The 8509-nt window shown below is 34.0% G+C and overlaps 1 pseudogene; it reads left to right on the top strand.

Annotated features, from left to right (window-relative positions):
• The window catches only part of LOC125670848 (uncharacterized), a 9829-nt pseudogene extending 2301 nt beyond the window's left edge, over positions 1-7528 (top strand).
• Positions 7529-8509: the final 981 nt, after the last annotated feature.

Genomic DNA, 8509 nt, shown 5'->3' with positions numbered 1-8509 from the left:
ACTTTTGTTGAAAAAATCAATAATGGTCAGCTGACCAAAGGGAATAGAAATGATTGGCTGAGGCCGAACCAGAAGACTGTAAAGTCAGGTTTTAAAGAGAACTGTGTAAAAGAAGATTACATAAGTGTCGGTTAAGCACAAAGCTGCAAACCATAAATATATGATGCTTATGATGTAATTAATTTAACTGGGGAACAACTGATACATATTAACAACACAATGTACTTAGTCACATAAAGGTTCTAGCAATAATCACTAATTACTGTTAATTATTCTTTTCATTTTGAGGAATCAATGGAGGAATTTAAAAAGAACTTTAAAAGGGCAACTTCTAATGGCAATGCAGAGGAAATTACAAAAGTTCTCCAATCGCCATTCCAAAATGATTGCATACAAGAAGAAAAGTGTAGTATTCTGGGACAGGGCTTGTATGATTCTGTTACCTCCGGCTCATGTACCACTGATATCATAAAACTGTTCCAGAGTGCAGGAGCAGAAATTAACTACACGGATCCATTATCTCAATCAGTTCTTTTAATGTTATGTCGTTGCAGCACCTCGGAACGTAGTTCAGATCTAGTTAACTATCTTGTCCAGAATGGAGCCGATATCAACCATGAAAACATAAACGGACAAACCGACTTTCTCCACTTATTCTCCGAGGGGAAGCTTCCGAATTTAGTACTAGTCGAGCTGATGGACAGGGTTTCCAATATTGCGGAGAAGGATCTTCGCACTGGTGGAACATTTTTACACTTGATACCCAAATGCCAAGAGGAAAATAAACTTTTACTAATTGAAAGGTTGATAGAGAAAGGAATACCTGTCAACAGCACAGATAATAACGGAGACACACCTTTACATATCATGGCTGCTGTCGCGGATGTTGAATGTACCACATGTCTTATTGAAAACGGAGCTGATGTTTCCTCCAAAAACAGATTAGGAGAGACTCTTTTCCAATACCTAGCTAGCAGCACTCATTTAAAAGGTTTTCTTAGATTAACAGATTATTTCCTAGAAAAGGGGTTAGATATTAATGCAAAAGACAATGGAGGGAAAACAGTAATACACCACACCATGATGTCGAAGGAAACTACGGTTGGTGCTATAGATGAACTGTTGAAACGAAAAGTTACAATTAATATCAAAGACCATAGAGGGAGAAATGAAATATATTGTGCTGTGGAAGAAGTAGATTTGAATTACAACCAAACAGATCTTGATGAACGAGCTGAGATTATCAAGTATTTAGCAGAGGCCGGTGTAAGTGTGAACGAACAAAATGTGGAGGGAATTTCCCCTCTTCACTTAGCTACTCTGAAAAATGATTTAGAAATCCTTGTCACATTACTTGACTGTGGTGCAGATGTTATGCAAAGGTCTAATACTGGGGCCACGGCTCTGCACTGGGCATGCAAACACTATAACATGCTTCATGTCATTATCCATCACTCCTTAAGTGGTAAACACGATCTTAATGTTGTTGATAGATTTGGATCAACAGCATTACATTGGGCTGTATGGTTTAAAAGCAAATCAGCAACTCAATCGCTACTACAGGTTGGCTGTGACTATACAATAAAGGACAATTCTGGAAATACCCCAGGAGCACTTGCAAAAAAATTGAATTTTGCTTGGTATAATAGCTTAGTTGATTGTGAAAATTTTCACAAAATGGAATGTTTGACGTTACAAGAGCCGAGTTTAGAGTGTAGTGGTGCGGATCCATTGATTGCATGCCCGCACCTACGATACATGAGGAAAGAAAATGGAGAACTACATACAGAAATTTATTTCGATCATTTGAATTTCCACAAAACATCGATTCAGTCTTGCTTGCAAAGTTCCCTTACGTTGAAAGATATGGGATTCTTTTACCCATTACAAGATAATCAATGGGTTTCAGAGAAATTCCTTCAATTATTTTCCTTGTTAGCTGAACGGTTAGGCAGCAAATACCCTTTGTTTGCTTGCGAAATCAGGTTAGCTGGAAGTATGTATGAAGGTACAAAAGTAAAACTTCCAGATGAATTTGATTATCTCTTCATCTTCTCACACATGTCACGATTCGTGCACCCCATTGAGGCTGATGGATTCCCAGAGAATTATGTCAAAATATAGCTAAAATCGGGGATTGACAATTATTCTCTTGAAAAATATCTTACCAGGGACGGATACCTCGACAGTCAGCTATTTCTTCAAGATTTCTACAGGTGTGTCAACGAAGAATTGAAAATAACACTAGAGGAACATGGGGACTTTTATCTTTTTATGCTACAAAAAAGTTTGACAGAAATTTGGTGTAGTCTTTCAGAGCTGAATTTTCTGGTGTTTGGACAAGAGGCAAAATTATTCCATGTCTCTGTAGATGTAGTCCCAACTCTACTGTTTGAAGACTGGGTACCGAAAAACCTGCGTAAGTTAGACCCGTGTATGTATGAAAATGAAACTTTGGACCATTTCCCAGTTATTATGAAAACCCCTGATAGATGTCATGTAAAAGACTTCACTTTGTTTTATCGAATTTCATACTCCTACTTGGAACAGAAAATAATCAAAAACATTCCGTATTCTGTGAAGAAAGGATACATTCTCCTGAAAATCTTTTCGGAATCAGGGTATCTACCTAAAGTTGTGGATCACGATCACGATAGAGCTGTGAAAAACTACATTACCAGTTATCACTTAAAAACGTGTCTACTTCACGAGTGGTATGACTGGGCAGTTGGACAGGGGAGGAAATGTATTACAGATAGCATGGAAACCCGTGATGATTGTGTTTCTATCAAATGGGCGAGGGCGATACTAGATCGTTATCGGAAGAGCATTGAAAAGAGGTTTTTACAATCATTCTTCAATCCTAAAAAGAACTTGTTTGGAATTGAGGCTATGAATGATGGAATGCAAGAGCAAGACAAGTTTGTGCAGCTAGTCGGAATTTTGGAACATATTTTAAACGTAGCTACATCTTGAGAAAGTGGAGATTACACCTCATTCTCCTTAATGGTTGTTGTTTTCAGTGTTTATAAATGCATTTTGCAATGCTCTTATTGATTATTTTTCTTACTTAGAAATGTTTTCAAAAAAGTTGTCACATGTTCTAAAGACGTATATGTACATCTGAAAGGGACAGAGCAAAATGTGTAAAACTGATTTATATGTATCCAAACAAAACTGTGCTGTTATTGGAACAGACATCCAATCAGCAAATGTTAAAACTTGAAACAGTTCATAAAGAAAACTTGTCGAATATATTTCACAAAAGGAAATATAGATGATTACATAATTATTTACATGTATTTTATATAGGACAATAGAAAAACATTGAGTCTACTCATTTACCTCAAAGGCATGTACTTAAGTAGCATGCCTTTTAATACTATAAATCCTTCCCATCTATACTCATTGTGTCCTGATTTGAACATCCGAATTACAAGAGCCTGTAGTATATTGCCAGGTCTGACTCATAGTAAACCTTCTGCCTCTTCCTGGCTTTCCGGAAACTCCAGCAAAGCCCATGGTTATTTTCTCACAAATAGTATCCAGGATTTGCTAATCACGTCGGAGTGTGTTTGATTAAGAATGACACAGGATCATTTATCGGCATTAATTGATATTTCCAAAAAATTGAAACTTAAACCAAGTTATGACATTGAATCCATCAAGAATTCTTGGTTAACAAAGCCTCTTCGAAGAGCGTCCAGCAGCAATTTACTTGAAGAAATAACTGAATATGCTATGCGGAGAAGAGGATCGCGTGACAATTATTTAGATAGTAACGAAATCCAAACAGTTGCTATGCGGAAGAAATTTTCGTGCAGTAGAGGATCACTTGCTGACGTCACAGAGTGTGTGGAAAGTGAGAAAAACACTAGTAATGACCCTACATTTGGAATGACGATAGGGCAAAAACTGCAATACGTGTTGAGAACTTTAGTAAGTCTTTTATAATTCGTGTTAATTGCATATTTATATATTTACATCAATTTGTCAGGTATTGTAATTTTATGTATATACCGATAAAATGGTCACGTGTTACAATGTACTTCAATGTGTCAAGTATAAAAATAAATCACGTGTTCCCCACAAAAGGTTACAGAGTGCGGCGTAGGCCCTGAACTAGAATATAATAAAGACTTGCTTTGTTTATAATATATAATTAGAAAAAGGTACAATATAATCGATTAAACTAGAGTTGTCCTGACATACCCCAGTGAATTTGTGCTCATTGAAGAACAAACGCATCCTTTTCGCACAAAAAAAAAACTGCGTTCCTTTTTTTTGTTTTAAAAAAAAGACACACTCTGAACAATGACAACAAAACTCCCTCTCGTAATGGGAAAAATATCCATAACTTCCTAGAATTTAAAATATCTCAATCAAAATAACAGGTGTACAACTTCTTTAATCATATAAGACATAAACAAAGATCTAATCAGATCCGTTCATCGGTGTTCAAGATACATGTATACTCTGGACAAATCATGTCTACGGACAGACAGACGGACAGTGTGATTCCAGTATCCTCCCTAAACATGATATACGGTAACCTTTTAATACAAAAAAGTAGTTTTTTCTTCTGGTACCGTCTTCAATAATAAATCACGAAGAATGCTGATATTGTTGTATGTACATGTAATTTCATTAGTACACATCTAATACAGTCAATTAAGGTAGCTCCACCATCATGTGACTTTTCCTTATTATGGGTTCAAACTAGAAAAATATGTATTAATTTCCACTTCATATAGTTTAATTTAATCAATAACAAAAACATGCATATCTTGCTACATTGTTAAAGATGTATAAGGGGTACATAACAGAAGTGTATGTCAACATAAGAAAACTGCACATTCTTGTTAAACAGCATCATAAAATGTGCATAAAACCTGTATAAAAAGACAAAATTTTAATCTTAATGTAAGAGGTAAAAAAAAACTGCTACTTTATTAATATATTTATTCATAATTGATTCTACCTGACCAAGTATGGCCTTGAAACTTGATTTATAATCGCTGTAACTTATACCACTTTTACCCCCCAACTTATAGATCTACATTCAGAATCACAATGCATGTTGCACTTTGTCACCAGCGTGACTTTAATAAATTATAAATAAACAGAACGGTTATTAATTTTCAGTGTAATATGATGTAATTATAAATCATTACGTAATGATTATGGTTGGCAATGATATTGATCAAAATATAATTTTGATGTGATTCCATACCGAGAAAATAAAATAATAAAAAATGACCATATGTGAATATGATTATGGTTTACAAATTAACTAGAGCAATGCATGACGTAATAATGAAATGAACAGAAGATCCTTGTGGTCTGAAACCGCCATGGACTTAATTATACCTTTGTAGTTTAATATAATCAATAACCAAAGAAAATGCCAATTTTTTAAAAAGATGCCAGACATACATGTATGTCTTGTACATAACAGAAGTGTATGTCAACATCAGAGAATCGCACATTATAACAGAAGTGTATGTCAACATCAGAACATCGCACATTATAACAGAAGTGTATGTCAACATCAGAACATCGCACATTATAACAGAAGTGTATGTCAACATCAGAACATCGCACATTCTTGTTAAACAGCATAATAAATTGTGCATAAAACCTGTTTAAAGCAAGAAAATTTCAATATTAATGTAACAGTACTAGTTTCAGATGAACATCCTGCTACTTTATAAATATGCATCAATCAATTGTCGATATCAGAAAAATCATTGTATGATAAGACATACGATAGAGAAAACATTAGCTCCTGATTTATTGTCCTTGACAACATTTTTCAATTAAGATAATCGATCATTGTTAGATTTCGAAAATGAAAACTTCCGTATGAGCTAATTTTGGACGTGGTTAGGTAGCACAATACATGTACATGTGTTTTATGGTATGGTAGGCCAATGTTCATAAGATCCGAAGCATTCAAGTTTTGCAATGGGAGGGAGAGTATATTTTGGTGGTAATAAAAGGGGACGGGGTTTCAATTGTTTTCTTTAAACGCTTATGAGAAAAATTCTAAATATCAACTTTTAATACCTCAAACTTTTAGATTGCCCGTTAATATTGTCAATGAAATTTGATTTAGGTATAGTTCAGGATGACAATATAACTGCGAACTTTAAATTTTCAAAATGTTCGCCTAAAAGTGAGTAAAAGTTTCAACAAATGAGGATAGAGTTACCTTAATCTCAAATTCAGTAACATTCTAACTTTTTGGAAGTTTATTTGAAGAAGGCCAGCATTTAAATTTTTGGTATTTTCATTTAATATATATTGCCAATGTTTATGTTACTTCTGATACAAGTAGAAGAGTAATGGAACCAGTTCAATTGCTGTAAATTCATTAATTTTGTTGACATATTTTTTGCAGACAGAACACCGATTCTTGGAAATGTCTATATTGATTATCTTAAATCGTGGTCAATAATTACAAATAGCTCTATAACGCCCGCATTTTCATTTAGTCATTCAACGTGCGTACTTTTTTTTTTTTTAACTGGCAATATTTTCAAACTTTTAATTTGTATGAGATAAATTTTGGCATGTTTAAGCACAAAAATATTATTACTAGTATCATTTTCTCATATCTATATTACCAAAATATATGAGTATGAATTATTTAATGGGCTGTGTTGCTTATATTGTGGTAACACTCACATGAGAATAAATCAAACGTCGATCTTTAGTACATAAAGAAGGTCAACTTAAATTTACAACATTATAGCTCAAAACAAGCATACTGTGATGTCTCAGTACTTTTTAAAATTTTGTTTTATATGCCCATTTAATTTAGAAATTAGAAATATACTTTTGAAAAGAATTGACAATTCTGCAAAACTAGTTTTATATCTCTAAATGCAAAAATATCATTTTGATGGCGGACTAGACAAAATCCAAAATGGATTCAAAATTTCTTTCATAAATAAACAACTATTGACCTCATTTTAACTCCAAAGACATAATACGTATATCCCTTTCATTTAATCTAAATACTAGTACACATGCATTTTCACTAACATTCTTTTTTTTTTTCTTGATATAGAACGAGATACGACAAGAGGATCAGATAATCGCTAGAAAATTTCTCCACATCTATGCAGAAATTAAGAAATCCAAAGTGAGACAGTCTTGCATGATCCACCAGGACATGTTGGATGAAGTATTCAGTCGCGAACACGATCATGTGAAAATGCCACACGTATGCGATATGCCTACCAACAAAAGGAGTAGTCAGGCTCTACAACAATGTGGGGTCACGCGGATGAATATCAAGTCCAAAAGATTTTCGTGTTCCTGAGACTTTTTAGGCATAGACAGTTTTGCACATCTTTTGTACTTACTCTAAAAGTTTAGTATTTACAGTCATGTGGCAAGGGTTGTCATGTGATATAGAATACAATCACGTGACAGGAGTCAGCATATTGTAAATACATGTGCAGCTGTGAAATAGTGATGAATTAACGAAAATACTCTGAATAAAACACCAACATATCTATTTGCCTGATTGTTTTTGGCTCTTTGTTTGCTCTTCAGCACATCCTGATTTATGATATCAAAAGGATAGAAAATGAATCATTAAACAAGTTAAACTAAAACTGGCTTATATCAAAATATATATAGTTGCAATTACGAAATGAAGATAAAATCAACCGATTTTTTGATCACGTAATATTTTTTTTTTTACTTTCATTGAAGTTGGCATTTCCGTTAAGATTAAATACCGCATGGAATTCATTCTTGCCCACGTCAAGGTGAGAAGTGAATCCATAGACTGGATTAATACATGCACCAACTAATTCATTGTTGCTTCTTTAGAGTAATTTTTTTTATGTACAATGTACAACGATATTTTTGTTAGCTTATCATGTCTCAAATAAACAGAAATGGACGATTGTTTTTACAAACATTATCAACATCACGTCTGTCAGTAACAACATGTCGGAAACAGACATGAATTACAGAAAAGTGTCACTGGTTAAACAAACAGTCGTCTTTATGTTGAGTGGTAGAAAAACGTACATGTACCACAATTACCCCGAAATGCTTGTAATCTGAAATATTTAGACTTGAGGGTCTGCCAAAGCACTTGGCGTTATGTGCTAGTTATAGAACTGCGTAGTAATTGAAACTACTTAGTGTGTATGTGACTCGAAGGCCATGAACAATTTGATTCATTGTACCTTTGTTCACTATGTTTCCGATAAGAAACACTGCAGAAAGAGCCCGAGAAGTCATGAACGGGTGGCTGTTCGAGAGTGACGTTCACTTGGTAAGTTACGTGAATACAAATTTTACGAGTCTGAATATCAGTCTACAAACTATCGTAACAGTGATATAAATCACGATGTCTGTTCATGTTACGTAAATTACCAGGCTTAAAATACAATGATTAAAACAAAGAAGTACCTTTATTTAAAAAATTAAATGTTTTTATAATGTAGTATGTGTCTTTCTGCACAGAGAATAAAATCTTGTG

This window comes from Ostrea edulis, chromosome 4 (assembly GCF_947568905.1).
Source record: "Ostrea edulis chromosome 4, xbOstEdul1.1, whole genome shotgun sequence".
Taxonomy (NCBI): domain Eukaryota; kingdom Metazoa; phylum Mollusca; class Bivalvia; order Ostreida; family Ostreidae; genus Ostrea; species Ostrea edulis.
This window is presented reverse-complemented; position numbering and strand designations above follow the sequence as displayed.